The 26,845-nt window shown below is 41.4% G+C and overlaps 1 protein-coding gene and 1 long non-coding RNA gene across 4 annotated transcripts in view; one reads left to right on the forward strand and one right to left on the reverse strand.

Annotated features, from left to right (window-relative positions):
* The window catches only part of NKAIN3 (sodium/potassium transporting ATPase interacting 3), a gene marked incomplete at its 5' end in the record, with an annotated part of 543,802 nt that overhangs the window by 360,846 nt on the left and 156,111 nt on the right, over positions 1 to 26,845 (reverse strand). The gene's annotated exons all lie outside the window — the stretch shown is intronic.
* LOC112549511 overlaps positions 23,712 to 26,845 on the forward strand; it is a 50,504-nt gene continuing 47,370 nt past the window's right edge. Inside the window, exons 1-2 of one of the 3 annotated variants that reach the window (XR_003092944.1) lie at positions 23,712 to 23,752; positions 24,890 to 24,937. This is a non-coding gene — a long non-coding RNA (uncharacterized LOC112549511). Of the gene's footprint in view, positions 23,808 to 24,889; positions 24,938 to 26,845 lie in introns of all 3 variants that reach the window. The other 2 variants (XR_003092943.1, XR_003092942.1) reach the window with 2 other exon arrangements.

Raw genomic sequence — 26,845 nt, forward strand, 5'->3', positions numbered from 1 at the left:
GTCATCTGAACCCAGCTCTCTTTCCTGCTTATGCAGGGGGTCGAACTCGATGATCTATTGAGGTCCTTTCCGTCCCTAACATCTCTGAATCTATAAGAATGTGAAAAACCTTCCTAAAAATCATGGTAAAACACATCCTCTTCTCTCCCTCCATCCACAGAGCCTGTCACCTTGTCATAAAAGGAAATCAGGTTGGTCAGGCATGACTTGCTCTTCATAGGTCCATGCTGCATGTTCCTGATCACTTTGTTGTCCTCTTGCTGCTTCACAACACATTCCTTGAGGATCTGCTCCATGATCTTTCCAAGTACTTAGGTCAGGCTGACTGGTCTGTAATTCCTTGGATCCTCCTTCTTCCCTTTCTTAAAGATGGGCATGATATTTAGCCTTTTCTAGTCATTAAGTCACCCCCTAGCCATTAAGTCACTCCCCTAGCCTGCTTCTCCCTACAGCCTGTTTGGAACCCACTCAAGGGCCTGCAGGAAGTCTGCCAATAGCAGTCCCAGGAACTGCAAATTGAGTTCCTGGCTTCTGGCCCTTCTGCAGCACAAGTCCTGCCTGTATTGCCCATAATTAGAACCAAATATAAGAGGAGAAAAGTAATAGAGTGATACCTAGACAGCCTCTCTCAGCAGTGCCCCCTCTCCTTTCCATCCCTTCCTTATCCTTTGTATTCAAATCACTGTTTGTATTTGAATGCCTTCTCTCTGTAAGTCCTTTTATAGCACCTGGAAAGTGAGCTGTTGCTTACAAAAGCTTATGCATCTCTAAATAAGTCTATAAGATGCAGCGTTTCCCTGCCTTGTGTCTGACTTCAGACTAACACAGTTAACTACCTCTCTCTCTTCAAGGAATGGTAAGCACTTTGTAGAACACTTTGGTGCAGGCTGCAGTGTAAGGTATAGAAGAGAAAGGGCAGTTTGCTGGTTAAAGGTGGCCCTAAATATTAGTGCAGACATGTGGCAGGCAGACTTGAACTGTGGCACGCAAAGGCAACTGCTTTGAGAAGAAAAGTCTTTTTTATTATTAATTGAAATAATGTTTCCAAGATGTGCTTTGTGCTTTTTAAAAGCAAAGCGTTTGAATCAATACAGGGGGAAGTTTCTGAGTTCTTTACTCTAATGTGAATTAGGACTACTCCAAATAGCTGCTATTACGTCTCCATTGCCATTATTTAGCAGTGTTCCATCTAGCCACTTAGTATATCTTGGAAGACAGAAGAAAGTAGCCAGAACTGCTTCGTTGTCTATTTCCATGCGATGGCAGTGACAAAAACACAAGGAAAAATATGACTGGCTGATTAAATACTTGTGAAAAATGGCTGAAGTGCCCTATGCATCTGCCCTGGGCAAACCGGAAAAGGAAAAAAGAAGAGAAAGTGAGAATCAAGAACAGGGGGAGGAATCCAGATCCAGTCTGCAGCAGGTGGGTATGGCCCCTTATTATTATTTATAGTGATGACAGCTAAAGAACCAGGACTCCATTGTGCCTGGTGCTATACAAACACAGAATTATGGCCCTTTCCAGAAAGAACTAAGTAGTTCCCTTGGGACCAGTGCATTTTTAACCACTGTCTCCCCCTTTCCCCTACTTTAGGACCTCAACAGAAAGTTGTATACAAAGTGGCTATGAAGACTCAGCTCACTGGGGTAATCACCAGTTCTAAATATACTTGGCTGGATTTGAGAGCTTAAACAATTATACACAGAAAAAAAAACAGTCCCTGGTTGATTGAAAATGGTCATAAATTCAAGCTAATTAACTTAATAGTTTCAGGTGAAAAAAAACAAACTTGAAACTACTCACTGTGAGATGTTTTATGCCAAACATTTTAATATTTCATTTTGGAATTATGTTTTGAAACATTTTTTACTACTTTCTGCAAAATCAAAGTTAAAAAATCCGATAATGTGATGAAATAGTTTGTACTGGGGTGAATGAAACACTCTGTTCAAGCCATAACATACTTTATTGTTTAGTCAGTGACATGCTAACACACACAAATATCAATTATTTGTACAGTTTTAACATCAAGTGATACAGGGGACGAGACTAAGGCATGGACTTTTGTCCCAAAGACTTAAGCAATGCTCATTTTGAAATGACATTTGGCTGTACTGCATGAAATGCAGGACATTACTGTCTTAGAGGGAGCTGTCTACAAATAGATGCATGCCTGAATTTAATTGCACCTTGAATCTCCTAGAGGTGTTTTAACTGAGGCCTTTAATGAACTGTATTCTAGCAGTGCATCCACCAAGCCACTGCCAGGTGTGTTAAAGTCTTAGTAAAAATAAATAAATAAGTAAAAATTAAGAGCACTGCTCTTCCACAGAACAGGTTTCCTGAAGGTGAATACCCAATCCAAAGTGCTCTACTATCACAGACACAGACCTTCCTTCCTTCCTGGTTTGCACTCAGTTATTTAACTGACTAGCGTTCAAGCCAGTTGCAGCAAGGTACTATTATTTAGCCCAAATTAATGTTAGGGAAAAAAAAAGGAAAAACTGATGGAAAGAAAGAGAAAACATTTTCCCTGTCTTGCACTGATTTGTTTTGGCTTGCTCTGGTTTGTTGTTTATTTTGCATCACATAAAGTGATGCCAGGGGTCTGTCTTCACAAATTCCTTGACTAGAATTTCATTATTCTTTCTCCTCTCACAAAAACTGAGGCTGGTATCATTAAGCCACTATTGTTCTCACTGCAGGTGATTTCACCTCCTCTTATCTTTGTCCCTTGCATCTTAATTAGGAAAGGGAGAATGGCAATGAATTAAATCAATCAAATGAGAACTTAAATGTCAAAATTCTAAATCTCTTCCCAAAACAGCTCTAATACTGACTAAACATTTAATCTCATCTAATCTGCATCCAATTCCTTCCTCTTAAAAATCAAGGGAGAAGGTCTCTTAGGAATGTCACAGGCTCAGACATACAGGCTAGTATCCTTTCCTAGGCAAAACTCCCACTGAAGTCAACAGGACTTTTATAAAAGCATGACATTGCAACATCCAGCTCACCATCATGAAGCTCACTAGTTATCGGATATTTTTAATGAAATAATAAATCTATGATTATTTGCTGTTTTTTGATAATGAAGTCATGCGAGTAGTTTCAGATACCAGCAGCATGAAAGTTACTGTGATTCTTTCATAACAGAACTTAAAGAAGGAAGAGAAGGGTTGATTTGTTTAGGCAGTGACCTTCAACCTTTTTGGACTCAAGACACCCCCCACTGCATTTGAGGGACCCGTTCATAACTTTTGTGAACGGAGTGGCATCCTATTTAAAAAACTAATTTCTATATTACAGTGCTTGTTTCTTTGCAGAGGGGCTAGGCAGTAAGGGATCAGTCAGGCAGGGACAAGCCTAAACCTATGCTCATCTGCTAATCTCCTTGCACCTCACTGACCTCCTCACATATTGTGACACCCTTCAAAGGATCTTATGGCACCATAGTTAAGAATCATTGGCTGTATGATCATATGACATCATTGTTTAGGTGTCATATGCAAAAATGAAACATTGAAATAGTTTAGGATACACAGTTTCAAATATGATCTAAGTAGACTTCAAAACAGAATTGTGTTTAGGATAGCAAGTAAATTTGAAAATTATATTGCCTGCAGCCAAACTTAAACCAGATAGTGGTGATAGTAGGAAAAAAAAGGAAAGAATTTTGAACTATTCACAGCCTAAGTACATTTCTCCTTTGGTTAAGGGGTTAATACCCACAGGGCGCATCTACACGTACAAATAATGTGAAGCAATAAACTCCAGATTCAAAATTGCTCTTGAATTTATTGCTCCTGGGCACACCATTTGAACATGCATCCGGAAGCAATAAACTCTGGAGTTTATTGCCGTTCGCACATGCACCCAGGATTGCAACATGTTGAGCCTGGTTGCAGCACTCCTGCCTGGCAGGGAACCCTGGGAGTCAGCCTGCTAGCTTGGGGCTGCTCCCCCTGGCTCAGCGTGCTATAGGGGTGCTGGCCGGGGGACGAGGGTGCTTCAGCACAGGGCTAGCCAGCAGGCTTCCCCTGCACTGAAGCACTCTCGTACCCTAGCAACTTCTACATGTGTGCTGCTGTGGAGTTTTTTACATATAGTTACAAGTACTATCCTGCTGCAGAATAAATTAATTTACTCCAGCCTTACAGGGAAAGCACAAAGATGTTTACTGTACAGTTGATTAGTCTGTGATTAGTCAGCAGATGTGCTCACAATTGCTGGATTTAATCTATAGTTTGTACACTTTTAGTGTCACTTTATGTACACTAAAGTGTCACATCATAAAAGATTTCAATAATAAATTCCATAATATAAAGCTGGTTAGGATACTCTATCCCATCATGGTAGATGATGACCTAGTTTCAATTATCCCAACTTCTTCACCTCTTGGCTGACTAAGGTTTAGGATATATCTGGACGTGAAATCTTCAGCACCTAGGAAACACCAGCTAATAGAGAATGCCAAAGGATATCTCTAAGCATCATGGAGTAAAATTCACAAACAAGGGTCAAATTAATCTGTGCTGAATGTGAATTTCTGCTGGGAGTTGATCCAAAACTACAGAATAAAGTCCCAACTGAATTAATGACCATTATGAACCTCAACACATTCTGCACCAGGTCCAAGGCTTATTTTTTTTGCCATACCTTCTCTAACATTAATCACACAACAACATATAAAATAAAAACAAAAATATTTCAACCTCCTCCCCACCTAACAAAATTCTATCCAAATGAGACAGCTCATTATATATACACTTTTCACCACGGGACAAGGATGAGATAACAAACATGTATCAGATTTTAGTCGCATTGCTTAATAACTACTGAAAAGCATACAGACACCATAGTGATAAGCTCATTATTGGAACTTATACATAGATATTTATATACTGTATGGACAGTAGTTGGCTTAAATTTATCATGGCTACTTTAACCAACCCATTTAAAAAAAATGCCTGGACTGTCCACTGAGGAAGCACTGAAGAAAACATTTGAATTGGATTCCACATCATGGAAATTAAATTTATTTTCTCTTTTAATGAGGCCATCAGGACTCAAAAGCATCATCATAAAATCCAAAACCAAATACTGGCTGCAAGGCTTTCTAAATAATGACATACCCCTGCAAACTTTTAGTGACACTAGCCATCTTACCGAGGTGCTCTTTGAATTCTGCTCACATGAATAAGGCTTTGAAGGAGCAGACCCACAGTTCCAACTTAATAACTCTAGTTGTCATACCACACAACTCTTCTTTGATGTTCACCTTGATAAAAGTCAGATGTTCACGTTGATAAAAGTTGCCCCCACACTGCACCTCTGTTCACACGCCGCCGCGGCCACCAACACCACTGTACTGCTGCCACCATGCCCTGCGCCACTTGCCCAGAGCAGGGGTGAGGGCAGGAAAGCCCGTCTGAGGGCCTCACATACCTGCTTGGCCAGGGAGGGGGGAAATCGCACATGGTGGCTGGCACCACACCACTATGCCCCACATCCTGTGCGGCTTTCCCACTGCCAGTCACAGGCAAGTGGCGCGAGGTAAAGTGGCATTGGTCCAGTGATGGTGGTGGCTGCCGCGTGCGAGCTCCCCTTTCCCCCCAGCTGGGAAGTGTGCATGTGGCCTGCACGGGGCACTGCTGCCCTTGCCCCCCTGGCCATGCTCCTGGGAATGAGCACAGAATGAGCTGAGGTGGGGGGCCGGCAGTGCCCCTTCGCCCTTCTACCACCACACCCCAGGTTGTGCTCTGTTCCCTCCCCTCTCCCTGCCTGCCCACCTACCTGCTCAGGCTGAGGGAGAAGCCCCACCAGGAGTGCCTGTCAGCCGACAGACACTCCATGTCTCCCCCAACGCATCCTTACTCCCTCAGCCCCCAGTCAGCTTTCCCTCAAGCCCTGCCCCACAACCCCCAAACTGCACTTACCTCCAGGAATGAAGAAGACTGATCCTGAGGCAGCCTCCGGTAAGTGAAAGCGTCGGGTCCTGCCCTTTCCCCCTCTCCCTTCCCCTCCAGGCAGGGCTGGGGCTTTCCCGCCCCTTTTGCAAACGGCTCTTGCAGGCTGGAACTTATCTATGAGCTAAATCTTATTCAGCTAAAGTGAGCAGACATTAACACTGAAGGATTGTGACACTTGGGCATCAGAGGTGACAGATGCTTTTCCCCCTACCTCAGGCCCTGCTTCACACAGAGCTTGAACCCAAAGATAATGATTTTTGGCCCTCAAGAGCTAGAGGAAGCAGCAATAGGAAAATATTTCCCTGAATTTTTTTATCCAGAAGAGAAAAAAAAAAAAAAGTCAGGATCCAGGCACAGAATTCTTTTATAAGAAGCCATATTCATCCTTTACTGAGTACTTTATTTCCTTTGTATACAGTTTTATTTTGAATATTCTTTTTATGTAATTAATTCTACTCATTCATTTTTACTTGTACTTTCTTCTTAACTGCAGAGAATCTTTTTATGAGAAAAAAACAAGTTGAACTACTGATTTTTACATGTCAGGCAGAAATAACATTCACCCGGCAAAAAAACAAACTGCCAGTTTCCATTCCATTCCATCCATTCATATCCAGTCTGCGTTCCAACTTCCATTCCAGCCTACACTGGAATCAAGTGTTGGAGGAGGAGGCTCAAGAGGTTTAATAAAGCTATAATATGACCAACAAGGTATGAAGGCTTTTTGTCATGCAGGTTTATTGTAAAAAGCTATTTCTTCAAATCCTATAAGGCCCTAAAAATGAAAGAAAGTTGTAATGAAACAAGACCTCAGGTCTGAAGCATTAAATAAGGGTCACGTTGTAAATGCCCACCATTTTTGTACTTAAGCCATGGCATTTAGATCTCTGTACCTCTGTCAATTGCACTAAATCATGCCAAAGGTTTGTGAGGATGACTAGTGTCCACTGAACTCATATAAAAAGGTTTGTTTTTCACAGAGGACATCAATAATCATCTGCTCTGCTATCTTTTAAGCAATCTGATTGTGGTTTCACTTGTGGAACAGTTCAACAAGGCATAAGTTAGTTATTAATTTCCAGAGGCCAGAATCTTGTTATTTTAGGGTGCCTGACTCTCAGACAGTAGGCTTTATCTACATATCTACATCTACAAAGTCAAACTAATTTAACTTGTTTCTAACTAGTTCAGTCTTGTTTTGGCATAAGAGTAGCCCACATAAGTTAATTTTAAACTGAAATAAACCACATTTATACTGATCTAAGGCTGCTCATATAAAAGCTTATCTATTAAACTGCATTCTTCTTGAGAAGTAAAATATCTCTTGTTTTCCTCAAAGCATCTAAAAAGGCAGTTCCTGGAGTAGCTAACACAGATACCTAAATCAAAGTAGTGGATTCTGATCTAGAAATAAGGCACCTAAAAGTTAGGTAAGCACCTCAACACTGAGCACCTGCCAAGTATTCAGGTCAAAGTAAAGCGATGGGGAAAGTAAAGACTGAGAACCAACATGGCCAAAATCAGGTCAGTTCACAATTAGCCAAATAAGCCTTTTTATCGATCTAGCCTGCAATCATTACCCCTGATTGTTTGAGATGGGAAACAGATGTGGAAAAAGCAGGAGGATTTTTCACTTTAACTATGGTTTAATATGTATTATCCAAGCTAAACTACAGTATCAAAAACAACAGTCTGTTCTCCCCTTTGTTTTTGTCACTACATGGAAGCACTTAAATATACCTTACTATGTCTATTTTAAGGTGACAGCCTATTACAGAGGACCTCTGTTAATAACACAGGTATACATTAAAACACGATAATGAAATACAGTAAAAGCCCTGTTATCCGGCATGAGTGGGGGGATGGGAGGTGCCAGGTATCTAAAAATTCCGGTTAGCTGAGGCTGGTTGTTTTCAGCCAGACACGGAGCAGGGGTGGGCGTGGCAGCAGCAGCACAGGGTGGACGTTTCAGCCAGATGCAGAGCAGTGGCAGTGTGGTGGGTGGTGGCGGCAGCCACTGGGGGAAAACTCCCCCCTCCTCCCCACATCCAGCCGGATGGAAATTCCGGCCACTAGAGCGTGCCAGTTAGTAAAATGTCAGATAACAGGGATTTTACTGTATAGTGATGTGAAAACAATCTACATTTGTTAGGGGTTGTATTTTCCAACCTTGATGCCTCCCACTGGTTTAATACATTCTGTAGTGAGCACTGAAGCATTTATGCAAAACCATTTATCTAATTAAAGAATTGTGGGGTTAGATTTATTTAAGTTTACCATTGTTTCTATGAAAGGATCACTCAAGAATTTTCTCAAATCACAAGATTTATCTTTGATTAGAGAACGAAAGATGCTAGATCTGATGATGACTTGCATCCTTAAATCATTCAAATTCCATGGGGATGTAAGTCCATGCAGAATTTGGCCCCAAGTTTAGAAACCACCTATTTATCTATGGTTTTGTATCATAAAATGGTTTCTAAAGGCTATAGGCCCATTGTGGATAAATAATCACAGAAGCTTCAAAGTCCCTCAAAGCGAGGAGATGTATGATGAAAAAAAGAAATCCCATACATACGTCTGTGGAGGCTCCTCACACTTCCTTGCTCCATTACTTTTTTATGATGTACTCAAGTCCTAAACATAATTCCAGACTCTTGTTCAAAGAACCCTCTTAGAAGTTACATTCAGCTGGTTTATTATCAAGGTCAAGTTATCAATAATTACTTATTTAAATATCTTTCTATGTTGTGATAGAACACTTAACTTAAAATATACTTTTCTTGGCATCTGAGATCTGTAATGATGCAGCAGCCCAATGGAGGGGGAAAAGGGGAACATAATTTGCCTATTGTAATTACCCATAGGGCAAGCTTTCCATCTGGAGCGATTAATCTTAAATCAAGACTCCTAGCCAAATCAATTAACAATTTCAATTATCTCAAGTATTGATGTCTTTGGATTAAGGATGAAGAGTGTAAGCATACATTTATAAATAAAAATCCTAAGGTACTATGCTAATTCACTTCCAGGCTTATGATATACAATTGAAACCTTATCAAACTTGTCACTGCATCAATCAATAACCGTTTAAATAAGACAGGAAATAACAAATGAATATATGGAGAATTTCCACTTGTGGAAAATAACTCAGTCATACATGATTCAGGATTTCTGAGACATTTAGCTAAGGGTTTCAACCTGTTCAGTAGGGAATCCTTTAAAAAACAGTATAGACAACTTTCCATACACATAATTACATATCCCAGTTGAGTACATTTCTAGTATCTATGCATATTAAAAAAGCCCTTCCTGTTCTATACTTGAACAAAGCTGGTTTAGTTATAATATATTTAACCTTCCTAACCTCTAATATTCAAAAGATATTCAATCTTAAGAATCTACCTCACCATCCCAAATCAAGACTTTTCATAATTAAATAATCTACACTGGCTACACAATGGTGTTTAAAAGACTTCTTCCTTGCGTTAATCTCATTTTGAAATATTAAAATGGATTGTTTAAATCCAATTTACTTTCTACCACTGTAAACCATTTGTATATTTTTTGTACTTGATTAGGTCAAATTCAATAGGCTGCCTAAGGAAGTTGTTGAATCTCCATTGTACATGTTCAAGAAGAGGTTGGGCAGCCACTGGTCAGGAATGATCTTAGTATAACTATAGGCATGTTCTACTGTGGCTATATCCCATGCATCTAGGCTTTGCTGGTTGCCACATGGGCCTTCTGCCACTACAGTTTCCTTAGAAACACTCAGTGTTGATTGCAGCCAAGGCTGAGGATTTTGACTGGGGGTGCTAATGCTTCTTCTGGGACCAAAATTCAGAGCTTCCTGGTTACAGGGTCTTGCCCCTCCCACTCAGGATCAGACCAACAGCCATATTTGGGATCAGAGAGGAATTTTACCCCATGTTCATACTGGTATGGACTGTGGGGTGGGGTTTGCCTTCCAATATAGCAGGGGCCTATAGCCCTCCTCCTGGGACTACTCGAGCATATTTTAACAACCTTTGCAGCAGCAACATGTTGGGCACCATAGTCCCCCTTGCTTTATCTGTAGCAGCTTAGGGTGCTATGTCTTGTATTATGTATGGGTTGACTGGGTAGCTGGGCTAAGAAGTTAGACAATGGATTTGTACAGGGTGGCTTGGACAGGGATGATCCTGCCTTGGTCTGGGGGCTGAACTACATGACCTTCGAGGGTTCTTTCCAGCCCTAATTCTCTATTGAGCATTTATACACATGTTCTGGGAGTGGGGGGTAGGGACATTTTAATTAGAATGGCTCCAAAAGCACTCTAATTAAAGTGCCCAGAGTGTCTCATGTATTAGCGCCCCCATGCTTTAAAATGGTGGCAGGGACGCTTTATTTGAAGCTCATCAAACAAGCTTTAGTTAGAGTTCCCTGCTACTATTTTTAAAGGGTGGGGATACTGATACATGTGGGGGACGAGGGGGGAATCGAGGATCAGGAGTCCTTGGGAACGCTAGCTGGGGTTGCAGCTGCGATCCCACGATGGGAAGATGGGTACTCTCTATCACCAGAGCAGAATCAGGCACAAACGAGACACGTATCAATTGGAAAAACAGAGGTAGCTTTACTTACACTGTAGAGTCGTATACAGCGCAGGCAATCGTAGTTGCAACAATTCTATTCTTTAATCAGTATTCGAGGAGCTCTTGTAGACCGGGTAGCTCGGGTCTAACTTGGGCATGCAACACGGAGGATACGTCGCAAGGCTTCAGTGGCGGGGAGTCGTTGGCAGGTGATCAAGCTGCCGGAGTTCCACTCCAGGGGGAATCGCGGAGTTCTCTAACTAGGGCAGAAACGCCCCTAACCTTTTATACGGCTAGCGAACCAACTGCCAGCTGCCACGTGGGAATAATTTAACATCGGCCAATCGCATTATGCAAATCTGCATTTCCTCGGCGGGAACTCTATCCATGCCGGAACTCTTCACCATGCCGAGACTTCCCCTGCCTTACCGTGCCTTGTGCTAGAAAGTTCCACTGTGTCGAGGCACTGATCCAAATCAGCTCTGACAATACACAAGGCACTGGAGTCTGCTGGAGCACGGTAATTACCATGCTCCAGCAGACTCAATTAATCCAACATAATTACAGCACGTTGGGGCAGTCTTGCTGCTTGTGTATAGGCACCCTATGATTCTAAGTAGTCAGTTTCACTTTCTAGTTCTGATTCATTCAGATGGAATTCTGTTTGCATCTGGATCTGTATATGGACAAAGGGTGCATCTACAGGAGACAACGCACAGTAGACTAATTTTATTGTGCATTAGTGCATCATGGCAAAAGCCATTCTAATGGACTAATGCACAGTTGAATGAGTCTAGTCTACTGCACATTAAGCATCACAAAAACTACTGCGCAGTAGTGCCAACTACTAGAAATTCATATAGTACCTCATATTAGAGGTCCTAAACTTAATGCACAGTAGCAAAGGTGCGTTAATGGACATGTAGACATGGCCAAAGTGAATTGATTTAAGCCAGAACAAACGGTCACAGTTTGGAGTTACTCCCACTTTCTTCACTTTATATCCACATTCCCTACGACAAGTTAAAATGGAACCCTGATGACTGGGCCTGTTACTTTATGGTCACAATCAATGTACAGGCTTCAGGACTATATTAACACCCCAATGTGTGAATAACTTGCTTTAATTATGTGTTCACATTAAGTTAAAGAGAACTCTGGAACTAGCTCTATTCTTTACATCTCCTGTTTTTTAAACAAAAGAAGAAGGGGGAGGGGGAAAGAGAGCAGGACAGGGAAGGTGAAATCTGTGAGGTGCAGAGTCAGGTTCCTAGAGCCGTTTCCTGCAGCATGGGACAGAAGCAGCTGTGGGGCTCCACATGTGGCCAGATCAGTAAGGAACACAGCAGAAGGCAAAGGTAAATGGTGGGGTGGTAGTCACTAGGGTGTCAAGGGATGAGAAGCAGGATGCCTGCTTTCCCCCCCGACATGCCTCTGCTTTCCCCACCTCATGGTCCTCCCCACTGCTTAACCCCACCTCTACTTCCACCTCACCTGCCCCCTTGATTCTGCTTCTTCCATTGCCTGACCATCTGCTGCTGTTTTCCTGCTGCAATAGGAGGAAAAATGTAAGAACCCCTCAGTTAGATTTTAGACACAGAAAAATATAACAAATTTATAATTTTCCATGTATAGGACTGAATTATTGGGAGTTATCTTAAAAAATTTGAAGTCATCATAGAATCAAGTAAATATGAAGATAGCAGTTTTCAAATATCTGAAAGGATGCTACAAAGAAGAGGGAGAACTACTATTCTCCCTTACTGCAGAGTTAGTACTTATGGCAATGATTTTAAACTGCAGCAATGTAGATTCATATAGTATCTCAAGGAAGCTTCCTAACTGTAAGAAAAGTAGGGCAAAAGAACAAGATACTTAGGGAAGCTGTGGAAACTCTTCAACTGAGGGACTTTCAAAAAGAAGCTGGATAGGCATCTGCCTGGAACATTTTAGGAACAGTGTATTCAGTACATGTGCAGGAAGCTAGACTAGATGGATCTTAAGGTCCCTTCCAACTCTAGGACCCTCTGTGATAAAAGTGAGCACAGAATGTGATCAGACTGTACATAGGCAGACAAGGTTCCTACACCCCCCATCAGACTGTACAGTCAGATGATTTTGGCCTGATTCACTGTCTACTGAAACCACTGGAAGACTTTCCACCTTTTACCACATCCTTTAATAAGCAACTTAAACATATAAATAAATATATAGAAGGAGCATGCACTTTAATCACTTCGAAAATCATGCCTTCAGTAGGCCAAATATTGATGCTATTTAAAGGAGACAAAAAATGTTTGGATTTGTCTTGAATTGTGCATTCCTATATAAAAGTAGATTGAGACAACATTAGTGAAAGAAACTGTGCATTTTGTTCCAGACAATTTATTCAAATATCATCCATCATGCAGGAAGAGAGTACTTTTAAATCAGTTATTTGAGACCATTTATCTGCAGAGAAAGAGTATCCCTTGCAGGAAGGTAGAACATTTAAGCCTGGAGGCCATATTACCAAAGTTTAAATTATACCCTATTGCCTCTGGTAGCAAGGAGTGGTATTGGAGTGCACAAGAAACACCCTACACTTTTGCAATTGTGTCTTTTTCTACTTGAAAACCTATATTAGGTAAGAGCAGAAATGACTGTGTAAGGGACCTTACTGCTACAAGAGCTAGGGACAGCAGTTACACATAAACCAGTGAAGTGATCAGAAACTGCTTTAAACCTGTACCAGAACACAAGTTCAGTGCACATAAACCAGTTTCAAAGTGGCTGAAACTGGTTTAAGATAAACCTGACTGAATGTAGTATCAGACTTAACTGATTTGGGTCAAGTCAATTTATGGAACTGCTGTCCCAGACCCCTTTCTGGTTTAAGTTAAACCACAGTCCTCCCAGCATGCTCTGCAGCCCTGGGCTGGGCTCTGATCCAGAGAGCAGGGCTGGCCCTGCCCCTCTGCTCTCTAGCCTGAGCAGGGGCAGAGGCAGGGGCCTGGCCAGATGCATCCCTGCATGACCCTGTTACAGCAAAGTGGACAGGGAGGGGGTTAATCCTTCCCTCCTTCCCCTCCCCACCCCACTGCAGCTGGGATCTGCCTGTCTGTGGACAAGCAGCCAAGGCAGAAGTGATGGCATGGGCTGGCAGACCCCAGCTGTGGCCCCAGGGGCAAAAGGGATGGAGGAAGGAATTAACCCCCACCCTGCCCATTTTGCCTTCATGGTTCCATGCCAGGATGGCATCTGGCTACACCCCCACCTCCACTGCTGGAGTAGCAAGGGGAGAGGGAGAGGCAGCAGCCTCTGTCAGGGTGCCCCAGGGAACGCAAGCACAGAGAGGGTTAATTCCCCCCCTCCATTCCCTGTCCCACCAGCAGGGACCACAGGCATCCTAGCATGTACCTGTAAAGGCTAAGGGGGCAGAAAGGGGGTTAATTTCCCCTCCCTTCCCACCAGGAGACTGCAGCTGGGACAGAGCAGCCCACTTCCTTCCCCCTGGCCACCACGGGGCAGGGCAGAGAGGGGGGAGGTGCTGTCCAGCCCCAGAGGGGGATCTTCCTCTTTCTCCCCCCCACCAATGTGGGGTGGGAGTGGGGTTCTGTGCGGTCCTGGGCAGTGGGGGGACTCTTCCCCCTCCAGCACCACAGAGAACCCTGCTTCCCACTCTGAAGTAGCCGGAGGGGGAGGAGGAAAAAGAAGTGTCCCTCTCTAGCACCTGCACAGAGCTTCCCTCCCTGCCTTATGGCAGTGGGGGAGAGGGAGGAGGAGGGGGAACAGACCTCCTCTGGAGCTGGGCAGTGAAGCTGTCTGCCTGGATTGCTCCTGACTGTCAGGGAGCTGCTGTGGTGGGCAGGGCACTCCCTCTCCTCCTCCTCCTCCTCCTCCACCATGAGGGTCTGACCATGCCCCCATCTGGCCATGCTCCCTCCCCCCACCTTCCAAACCCTTCAGGCCAAGGTGGGTGTATAAACCTCTCTTCAGTCATACTCAGTCCTGCCAGGGTCTGCCACACCTCACCTCCACCACCTCAGCTTCCCTGAGGAAAGGAAAGGAGGGTGTTCTCTAGCACCCCTGAGCTTCTGGCCTGAGCCACTGCAGGCATGCGCCTGAATTTACGAATGAAAAGTGAATGTCTATCCACTTACAAATCAGTTCAATCTCTGCAGGTTAGACTAAATTACATTGGACATCATAAGAAGAGACTGAATTAATTCAGGCTTGGGTGATTTGAATGTTTGTCCCTAGCTGAAGTTATCAGCTTTAGCTCAACTAAGGCTCCATATAAAACCTGCAGGTAAGGCCTGAGCATTTCTTGATCATATTGAGCACTCTTAATTTTGAATGAATGCTACACATTTTACCAGTGGCCTTGGTCTGTATCATTCCACTTGGCCCAAGGGAGATTTTGTACCATCAACTTTCTCAGATTCCACAGGGACACTGAACCCATGGAGTGAATTTAGCCCTAGGTCTGCAGGTACATGTATAATAAAACTCCAGCAATAACACAGTATTGCAGAGACAGAACTCCTACCATATATTTCTCCTTTTGTGCAATCATCAGAGGTTCTCATAGAGCACTAAGACCATACAAGTCACTGATAGCAAAAATGAAGCAATACTTTACAGAGTAAGACTGGATAGGATAGGATAGGATAGGATAGGATAGGCTAGGCCTGTCTGCAATAAGGTGAGGTATAGCTGAAGCAGATCTAGTTTCAGGATCCAGTTGGAAGTAATCAGGAAATAAGAAAATCAGCCCACAGGAAGAGGGTTCCACCCATACTGATCTACATAAGCTAGGATGGACTAGATAGCAGATATTTGGGCAACAGAATATCTTGCAGTGCCTCTGGACTGCTCTGAACGTTTAGCCTGAGGGTTCCTGCTTGCTCCTGTTCCTGTCTTGAACCTCCTGACCTAGATCAACTATGTGCCCCGATCGTGACTGTGTCTCAACTTTTGGCCTGCTATCCTAGGGCCTGCTGCTATGGCCTGCTGTACTAGGACCGATACCTAATCTTGAGTTTGACTTCCACTATGGTAAACCCCTGATCTAGCATAATCCACTTGGCCTAGACAGGTCATCATCAGCTTGATCCCAAAACTCACAACAGAACTCCTTACTGAAGTTAAAAGCTGACCGTATTCTAGATTAATCTGAATAAAGCATGCACCATAATTTTATTCCTTACCTACTGAGTGAATTCCAGATTTCCTATAGACCAGAAAAAAACACTTTGATCTGAAGTCAATGGGATGGATCACTATTCTCAATGCATTTGGTTTCAGGCCCTACATTACTACCCCAGCTGTAAGCGGCAGTTTTAAGCAATGCATAACAATAATTATGCATTATATTTAATTTCTTGCAGGTCAGCATGGTGTTCTTCAGACAAATAAAAGTGATCACACAATTAGTAGTTACATGTGACACTCCAGTAGAGACTGTAGACATCACCAAAAAAATGCCCATTCATATTCTTTCCAGGGGCTAATCAATTTATTTCTGCTTCATATTTCAAGAATTTGATGTACATAGTATATTGTTTACATGTAAGCAACTGAGAAAAAGCTTAATAGCTTGTCTAGATATATTGAAATAGAAAAGAGTATACCATGACTTTTATTCACATTTTCTGCATTTCATTTATATATGTTAGATTACATGTGTGTGTGTACACACACACACACACACACACGTGAAATGTTAGATTACCTACATATACGATAGCTTGTCTGGTATGAAAAAGCTATGTGACAAATTTAAACTTTCTGCTTGTATAATAACCATCATTAGGCCAAGGTGTCCTGTGATTAGAATGGGCCAAATTTATTTCAAGGCCAAATCCATTTTCATTCTTCCAGACAAGGGAATTCCACTAGGGAAGAAACTGATCCCAGTCTTTATTAAGTTTGATGTACTTCATATAAGAGCATTGAAGGTTGAGTAAAATTCATTTGAAATACTACTTTATTAATTGCTGAAGTCAAGTACGCCACAGTGAATTCATTTACTCTTACAATTTAACTAGAGATGAGAGGAAGAGTGATATGATTAGATTTAGTTTGTGTGTAATTGAAATTAATGAACTTGGCTAATGCAATATTTATAGTTGACCTTTATTTGAATTATACAAAAATGCCTGTTTTGCTTTAAATGTCTTTGATATTTACAGTCTGAGGTTAGATCAAGATTACTCCTTTACACAAGGAAGTTAAATTGACATCTGTTAAAAGATGTGGGTCTTTACCAATTCAGCTGCACTACACTTTCTCTTTGCAGACATTTAGTGCTTCTCATCTTGTATACAAATGCTATTCCCAAAAGTTAAGACTTACAAAAAATCATTAATGCACTTGTTTGTTTGTGAATAATTTATTCACATCTTGGTCCACCCACGGATTTTACTGACATTTAAATGTGATCTAGTCTCAGGCGCACGGTTATTAATATTAAAGAAATGTGAAACTAGGACAGAAGTCTGTGTTGCATTAATGAAAAACTTATCAAGCTGAAGTATGTTCCCATTGTCAAAATTAGCAATGCAGAAATGCTAATATTGTTCTCCAAGGATTACAACAGCACATCCCCACTCTGTTAGGTATTTGGTATTGCTATGATGACTATGAAATATTCCTTGCAAAATACTGACATAGCAATTTTGTAAACTTTGAAGTAAGCAGCATACTTATCTCTACTTAGACAGATGGGAAGCTATATTAAATTTAAATCAGATAGAAAAAATAGAAAAAACTATATTAAAACTCTCTCAATGTATTTTAAAAGTAAGAGATGACATAAAATGATAGCATATATCAAAAGCAAAATCTTCCTCAACTTACTCGTGTGATTAAACGCTATGCCTTCAGAAGAACTATTCATTTGAGAAAGGTGAACAAGAGTTGTCCCTTTAAAATTTGGCTTTCCCTTTCTGCCACCAGCATATTTCATATTAAAGTAATCTATTTGGGGTTCTTTTCATGAGCTAGTATTTACAGCTGCTATTTCTAAGGGCATTTTTAGGCAAAGTTGGTTAGAATAGCAGCAACATCCTCTTCACCAATCAGTGAGCTTCTGGGTTTTGAATGCAGGCTAATATACATTATGTTATGGATTAGCACAATCAATTATATGCAATTGTGCAAGGCTTTATTGACAGAAAACCTGTAGTCATTGGCAGTCTGTCAGGTAGCTTTTAGAGAATATACAGGAGGAAGAAAGGTAAATAAATGAGCAGCAGCTTTCTATACAGAAGTAAAAAGAAGCAGAAAAAGAGGCAGGCAAGCAGGCAAAAAGCTTTTGCCCTGGTAAATATTTCTCGTTAGAGAGTCTTATCCACCAGTATAATGTGACTGCAAGGAAGGTCAGATCAGTGTAATTTCTCAGGTAAATGACTGTCAGGGAGTGCTTTGGTGACTAAAAGTTGCAGAGCTCCAATATATGAATATAAATGAGAAAGGAAGAGAGAGAAACTATATTTGAAAAGGTCTAAGTATCCATTTATTTACCTCCTCTAGTGCTTATCAGCTTCTTTAGTTTCCCTCTATCTTCACCACAGAGGGCTTTAAAAAAATCACTTGTCTAAATGTAATTCATATTCGTATATAGCAGGGAGGATGTAACAGGGCATATCTCTTATACTACTCTTGCCTGCACTACAAAAATATAAAACAGAGTTGAGTAGTTTGTTCCCAAATGAACAAATGGAGCACTTACCAATAAAAATGGAAGGCTCACCAACAGAAAAATAATGAAAATGGAGCAGAATAGCATTTTTCTCTCCTGAGTGGCTTTAATATAGTGATATAACCTAAGAACAGAGGATGGCATAAACCACCCTCTAAGGCTCCTAAGCATACTGTAAGAGCTACATTAATTTAAGGATTCAAACTAAAGTAACAAAACTACATAGTACAGATGGACAAGTGCAGCCCTGAATTCATATATTACCGAAATGATGGGTGCTTAACCTGTCTATGTGGTATACAACTTTGGCTTGTTGGCCTGCAATGGATCTATGAGCCTATCAGCCCTAAGAACCATCTCAGGGCTTCTAGGTTTCTTGCTCAATAGCAAGGAAATTTCTTGTCTGACAGACAAGTTGTATGCATACAGAATATTAAGTATCTGATGCACTCTGATTGAAGTCAGTGGAATAGGCTTCAATGGGAGCTAGATCAGGCTGTAGTTTCTTATTGTGCATATATACACCATGTTTCATGGTATACCGGTTGACCCCTGGCTTTTCAGTTTGAAAGGCAATGATTTTCATAAGCATGGAGTATAAGTCATGGCCAGGCTCAGCGCTTGGCTAGCATAGCTCCATCCCCTGTGAGTGGCGCTGCCTTGGCCGCACCAGCCAAGACTTGCCCTAATCTGCTGAAAATGGTGCTGCCTCACAAGGGACAGGGCTGGGCTCGAAGCTTAGGTGACACAGCCCAGGCAGTGCCACTCACAGGAGATGGGGCCGTGCCAGCTGAGTGTCGAGCCCAGCCCCATCTCTGTCCCCTGTGAGCAGCACACTCCTAGCACAGCGCCAAGCTCGCCACTGCTCACAGGGGATAGGGATGGGGACAGGGACAGTGTGGCCCCATCCCCTGCCAGCAGTGCTTCCTAGGCCATGCCAGTCAAACACTGAGCCCAGCACTGCTCACCGAGTATGGTGTATAAATTGAGGTTGAATTTTAAGATTTAAAAATTGGGCTTCAAACCTTGACTTATACACTGTGAAATATGGTACACACTAACAAACATACCCATTCCCCAAGAGCAGCTCTCTTCAGCTGTGTTTCTTTCTTCCATCTTTTATATCAAGCATTTAAATAAAAAATTTATACTTTATCTGTGAAATAAGTTCCATATCACAGTAAACAGCAGCTATCAAAGAAAAGAGAAAAAACACAAAAGGCAAAATAGGAAATGGAAAATAAAATAACTTTTTAAAATTGGTATCTTTCCATGCTATAGCCAAGAGTACTCCCAAGTCAAAGTCACACACTGTATAAACAAGCTAAATTACAACTGATTCCAGTTCATTCAAAGTTGTACTTGTCCATCTGCAATGCATAGTTTTGTTACTTTAGATTTTGGAGCTTGAATCCTTCAGTCAAGCCAGCTCTTACAGTATGCTTAGAGCTAGTGCATGCCATGAAGCTAGCTGTTCTGAGGTTATGTCACTAGATTAAACATCTGAAGAGGACAAAAATGCTATTCTGATGCATTTGCATTATTGTTTTCTCTTCCTTCATATTACAAGGTTGGTGAGCCCTCTACTTGTGTTGGTGGGTGCTCCATTTGCAGCTTGTTTGGGAGAGAACTACTCAGATATGCTTAATATTTTTAGTCACTAAAATCTCCTGTTAGACCCCCAGAGGCTTCAGACTTCCACCTCCACAAGGAGCCTGGCAGCATGAGGTCCTCAGCTACAATAAAGCCAGCATAGCTAGGCACCAATGCCTATATTTCAGTGAAAAAGTCTCTCAAAACAGAGCTGTTCACACAAAATAGTTTTACATTTGAACAAGCTGACAACCATTTTTCCCCAGGGGTTTCTGAGCAGCTCTAATTATTACCTAACCATTCCAGGAAGAAAGTAGGGATGTCCCATTCTTGGCTGGACTACCTATGCAAAAGTTTAGACACTAAACATAACAGTTACCTAGTTTATGTCTCTTTTCTAATTGCAGGTAGGACATGGTGACAGTACAACTGTCGCAGGACAGAGAACAGCAATTATAAAGAAAATGAGAGGATGGCATAATTACATACTGCTTTTAGCTTACTTTTAAGCTTTCAATTGCTAATCAATACAGATTTTAGTGCATCATTACTATGCCGAGGTGACAGTAATAACAACTGTATTAAGAAAGATTCTCTCTGTATTCCCCACTTTTGATTAGTTATTGACAACTTGCATAATTCATAAGAATTTTTTTTCTTTTCTTTTTCCTGTTTCTTTCCTTTGTAGCAAAATTCCATTACTAGGAAATTCTGCATCTTGCATAGTATTGCCATGGAGATACCCTCAAAAAGAACACTCCTGACTTCAAGGAACTTGGCACCTACTCACAATTCCATATGATTCAGATCAAAGAGAACTAGAACTAATTACCATATGGATTTTAGAATTATTATTTTATTTAAATTAATAGATATTGAAGATTACACAATATGTATGTGGGAGAAATTGTGCAATGGTGGATTTAATTTTAATTATAATAATTGGCATTTAAGGGGTTAAAATATAAAATGTATGCTGTTAGGGTTATGCGGGCAGCTGGTAAAAGTGGAAGGGGGTAAGCAATAAGAAAAAGTTTGGGAACCCCTGGTCTAGGGCATAAGGCACCAAACTGGGAGATCTGAGTTCTCCTTCCAACTCTGTTTCTTGAGTATGATTTTCAGGGTTGTTAAGTAGCTTAACTCCCACTAACTTTAAGTGGAAGTGTGAGTGCTTTATACATGCAAAATTCAGGTCTTTAACCAATTTGTTCCTTACTTTCCCATACTGTAAAACAGGAAGAATCACTTTGGTGAATATTCTTCAGTCCATATGAATGAAGCACTGCACAAGTGAACAATATTACTTTTATTCTTAATAAAAGTCCAGATTGTTCAGGGGTAAAATCATGTGTTTATTTTGTGTGTGCAAAATACTCTTCATCCCTGTGAAGAAATTATGAAATGACAAAAGCCTAATTTTCTTTACATCCTTTGGATATGCAAAAAGAGAAAGCTGTGAAACTTCTCTTGCAGACCAGAGAATTCTGAAACATCTACAAGGTTTGTACTTGAAAGGTCCAGTGCTGAAAGGATAATTGCCTCCCATCTTCTGTAGATCTAATTTTAATTGTATTGAACTGTTTACATAGGAGAACTGTGGCTCTTTTGCTCAACTACAGAGTAGAGGGATGTGACAAGAAACCCAAGGAAGGGAATGAAGGATGTGGAAAAGGTAAAAGAAGTTCCCAAAATGATCTAGTCATACCAGGTGCCAAACAAAAAAATTCAAAAATATTGGTGTGCAAGTTAGAATACCCAAGGGTGATTTCCCCAGGTCTCTCTGGGGCTCTGAAATTTTAAAAGAACAATACATAACCAGTAAAAATGCATCTGCCATCTTAAGTAACACATTTTAAAGCTAAACATAAATGAAGCAATTTCCCTGATGGTCCTTGGGTGCATCTACGCATGCATTTAAGTGCAATTTGATTTAGTGTGCATTAAGTGATTTTTGGCAGGGGTCTACACATGCAGGGACTTGGCACTAAACATAATGCCAAGTCCCTGCAGCCCTGCCATGTGCCCCTAGTGGTTGGGCAGACCTGGCACTAAAGTTAGTGCCAGGTTGTGTTTACACATGCATTAATGCATTTTAATCATGCCTAAAGTTAATATCTGCATTTGCAAGTATCAAATTTAGGTGTGAATAGCATCATTTCACTATTTTTAATGTGCATTAAGGGCACACATATGTACACATGTGCCCATAGTGGTCATTATATTAGGCTAATGCACACTAACATATCTCATGTAGATGTGCCCCTTGTGCCCGAGTTTATTATAGGTTTGTGGTGAGTATGACTGTTATTTCTCATCCCTCTTAACTTCATTTTAGAACAGAATTGAAAGATGTCAGCCCATATCTGAGATTTCTATTAAGTAACAAATCCTTACCCAAGGACCATTCCAAGTGTTTGGACTTCATGTTCACCAGATGCACAAGGTTCCCCCCAAGCTCCAAGCAATTGTACACAGCTCAAGGACAACCCTTTGTCCATCCCCCACCCACCTCTGCCTCTGTCTCCTCTCCACCCAGGCCCATGCAGCCAATCTCTACCTGCCCTCTCGGCGGTGCATGCACAGTTAACCAAAAGCGTTATAGACAGACAGACAGACTAAGCCCTTTATTATATTAGATGCTTATTATATACTCCACTGGAGAAAGCAGCCTCCCTGTTAATGATATTTAGGAATTATAGTCATGGATAGTAAGCCATCAGTTTACAGGGTATTTAAAGGAAGAATTTATTTTACTTCTGCTGGAGGTGAGAGGCACTGAAGCATGGAGTACATTATAGCAAATCAGCCTCTAGGAAGAAGCTGGTCACTCTGGACTTCATCAAGCTCCCTTTGAAATGAAAAGGAAAGTGTCCATTAATTTCCAGGGGCTTTGGGTCAGGATATTATCATTTAATTGCTTGAGATATACTGCAATAGTCACTTCATTTAAATATATGTACATATGGAAATCTTTGAAACTGGAGAGAAGACCTTTGTTGGCATTTAATTTGAATTTTGTTTAGTATGCATGTCTCCTTTTTTTTTGGTGTGTCATTACATGTACGTGCACACATGTAATTTTATGCAAATATATTGCTATAACTGACATTTCTTTAGTCAACACTTTCATCCCAGCAGCACTTCAGAGCAAAATAAACAGTTGGAAAAATCCACAAATTTTTCAATATGAAGACTTTCATTAATAAAGGCCAATTTGTGAACTAGTTCCTACCAATGATTGTTAGAATCATAATGAATGAGGACTCCATAGGTCATCTAGTCTAACCCTTTGCATAAGGCAGGATCATCCTTATCCAAACCATCCTACACAAAGTCATTGTCTAACCTCTTAGCAAATCTACACAATCAGTCCTGACACAACACACAACATAACATCCTAACCTGCCACAACAGCTAATGCCCTGCTTCTGTGAATTTGTTAATATATGCTCAACAGATCCTAGGAAGAAGGCCATGTCCTCCCACTACAGAAAGGGGCAAGAATCCCCACAGTCCATACCATACCAAAGTCCAGAGCATCGGTGAAATAATTAAGACAAATCAATATAGTCAATGGTTACAATCTACCCTATTAACATCCTAGTTTTGAGGTTGGTATTGAAAGACAATTGGCATAGTATAATCAGAAGCAAATCAGAGTCAAAATATGATGTATATGTGTTCCAGTTTCAAAGTCAAGAACTTACATCCCATCCCCATAGACCACTCAGAAAAGCTATTGTATTTGTAAACTTGGGAGAAATTGTTCTTTGTAGGCACGGCTTTTAGTTCACTAATAAAAAGAAAGGGTGTAGTAATTGGACAATTATAGGGTTAAATTGTTAGTCCTTATTATGGGATGGATCTGGAGAGCAGGAACTCTACCCTCTGTTGTTCCAGAGTTACTTTCATTTTCCCAGGTAGGTGTTGTTTGTTCCTGAATAAAACAGCCTGTGGTTTTGGGCCTGGAGAAAAGTAAGTCTCAGTATTCTTTGTTAAGTAAGAAACATAACAGTGACAACAAGAAACTCTAACTGTGTCTTCCTGTGGGAAATTTGAGGAATTTAATCCAGACACTGAGGATTGGCAGCAGTATATTGAGAGATTGGGCCATTATTTTCAAGCTAATGAAATCACTGACAGGGACAAACAGACGGCAATATATTTCTCAGTGTTTGTGGCAGCAAAACATACTTCATTTAAAGAAGTTTGTTGCAACCTCAAAAGCCAGGAAATAAAAGTTTGGCAGAGTTGCAAAAGATATTATCTGAACATGGGTGTAGGTTGTAGCTGTGTTGGTCTAAGGACATAGGCAGACAAAGTTCTATGGGTGAATATAATATCTTTTATTAGACCAACTTAAATAGTTGGAAAACAATTATTAAGCAAGCTTTCGGGGTCAAAAACCCTTCGTCAGGGTAAGGAAGTTTCTGCAGTTGGTGTGTGTTCTTCCTGGATGGAATGAAAAGTAAAGAAGCCAGAGGCTGGGCTGGTATGCATACAAGACAGGTAGTCAGTGAAAATGTAGATTGAGGAGTCAACGGGTGAGAGACAGGCTGGCCGAGGGGGGGGGGGGGGGGGGGGGGGGGGGGGGGGGTTGGAGAGAGAGAGAGAGAGAGAGAGAGAGAGAGAGAGGAGGGGGATGAATAGTGGAGAGATACCTGGGGAGTCAGATGTCAGGCAGGTTAAAATGTGAGATAAATCCAATGTCTATATTTAATCCATGATTTTTAGTATCCAGGAAGTTGATGAAGTGGACTTCATTTGAACGCGAAAGCTTGCATAATAATTGTTTTCCAACTATTTAAGTTGGTCTAATAAACGATATCAGATTCACCCAAAGAACCTTATCTGAACATTATACTCCAAAGCCAAACACTATTGTAGAACATTTCAAATTCCATAACAGAATGAGGAAAGAAGGTGAATCTATCTTAGAGTATATTGCTGTGCTCAGAAATCTAACTGATCTTTTGGAAATGTCCTAGAGGATATGTTGAGAGCCAGATTTGTTTGTGGAGTTCATGATGTAACAATTGAAAAACAATTATTTGCAGATCGGGACAAAGCTGTTAAAGGTGGCCATGGAAGCAGCAGTGAAAAAGGTACAGTATTTACATCTAGACAATAAAGAAACTCAACGTGAGCCCATAAACCAAGTGCAAAGCTCTCAACAAAAGTTTAGAGACTTGGAGAGTTGTTTTCGCTGTGGAGGCATACATTAGGCCTCAGTTTGCAGACACAAAATGTCCCAGTGCCATAAACGCAGAATGATGGGACACTTAGCAAAAAAATGCAAGGGGGGGGGGGGCTATCTGGCTGCACAACAAGGTCAGGCCAAAGAAAAGGGAAGAAAGCAAAAAGCTTATCATGTACAGGAGGATGAAGCAGAGAAGGCAGATGAAGGGGTACACACCATATAATGTGTAATGGAGAATAAAGTGAAACCTTACAGAGTAACTATACAGTTAAATCAACCTGTATGCATGGAAATAGATACAGAGAGACTTGTCAACAGTATAAAGCAGGCCTGAGTCCACTGGAAAAAAATAAAAGTGAAACTAAAGACTTACACTGGGGAAAAAATCCCAGTAATAGGATCAGTAAGTGACTCTGTTACATATAAAGGACATCAGAAAATCTTAAAGGCCTTAGTAGTAAAAGGAGAAAGGCCAAACTTGTTTGGTAGGACATGGCTGAAAAAAACTCAGACTAGATTGGGAAGAAACATATAAGTTATAGGAAATGCCTTCCCTAAAAGAAATCCTGGGGACCTACCCTGCAGTATTCCAAGAGGGATTAGGTACATTGAAGGGAATAAAGGCTAGGATTTATATCCAAGAGGGCAGCCAGCCAAAGTATTTTAAAGCCAGGCCAGTTCCATATGCCCTCAGAGAGATAACTGAAACAGAATTGGATAGATTGGAACTAAAAGGCATCATCTCCCGTGTACATTTTGCTGAATAGACAAGACCCGCTGTACCAGCAGCCAAGCCTGATGGAATCATTCGTATCTGTGGGGACTATCGAGTCACAGCCGAACAAGTTTCTAAGGTAGATGACTACCCCATTCCACGCATCAAGGATTTGCTAGCAGTGCTTGGAGGAGGCCAACATTTTAGCAAGTTGGACATGTCCCAGGCTTATCAACAGATGGAACTCAAGGAGGACTGTAAGCAATTCACCACAATAAATACCCAGAAGGGATTGCACCAATATAATAGATTGCCTGATAGAGTTTCATCAGCCCCTGGCATATTCCAAAGGGTCATGGAAAGCCTCTTGAAGGAGATTCCAGAGGTAGTGGTGAGACTGATGATATCCTCATCATGGGGAAAAGTGATATGGAACACATGGCAACACTCAAGAGACTATTTCAAAAGGCTAGAAGAAGCAGGGCTACATTTGAAACAAAAGAAATGCTTTTTCATGAGGCCTGAAGTGCAGTTCTTAGGATATAAGATCGACAAGGAGGGAGTTCACCCCATGGCATATAAAGTCACAGCTATAGATAAGGCACCGGCCCCACAAAACACATCAGAACTTCGGGCACATCTGGGAATGATGAATTATTATCGGTTCCTTCCAAACCTTTCAGCTCTCTCAGAACCTTTATATCACCTCTTAAGGAGAGGAACCTCATGGCACTGGGGAGGTAGAAAAGAAGAAGTCTTCCAAGAATCTAAGAGGCTACTTAAATCATCAGAAGAAGTACCGAACTGAGCATAGAACTTGGACAAGAAGTACTAAACTGAGCATAGAGGAAGGCTGTATTTTGTGAGGCATGTGAGTGGTAGTCCCCTCTCAAGGATGACAGAAAGTTCTGGCAGAACTACATGAGGCACATCCTGGAATTTCCTGAATGAAGTGGCGGTCAAGTGGTAGGCTGGGCTGTGGCCAGTAGCCCTGAAATGGCAGGCGGGTACTTTTGACCGATGGAGCAGAATTAGGCACGGATGCGTATTGGTAACAGATAGATTGTTTACTTATGCCACTGATGTATGGGCGCAGGC

The sequence above is a fragment of the Alligator sinensis genome, unplaced genomic scaffold (genome assembly GCF_000455745.1).
Source record: "Alligator sinensis unplaced genomic scaffold, ASM45574v1 scaffold860_1, whole genome shotgun sequence".
Classification (NCBI taxonomy): Eukaryota; Metazoa; Chordata; order Crocodylia; family Alligatoridae; genus Alligator; species Alligator sinensis.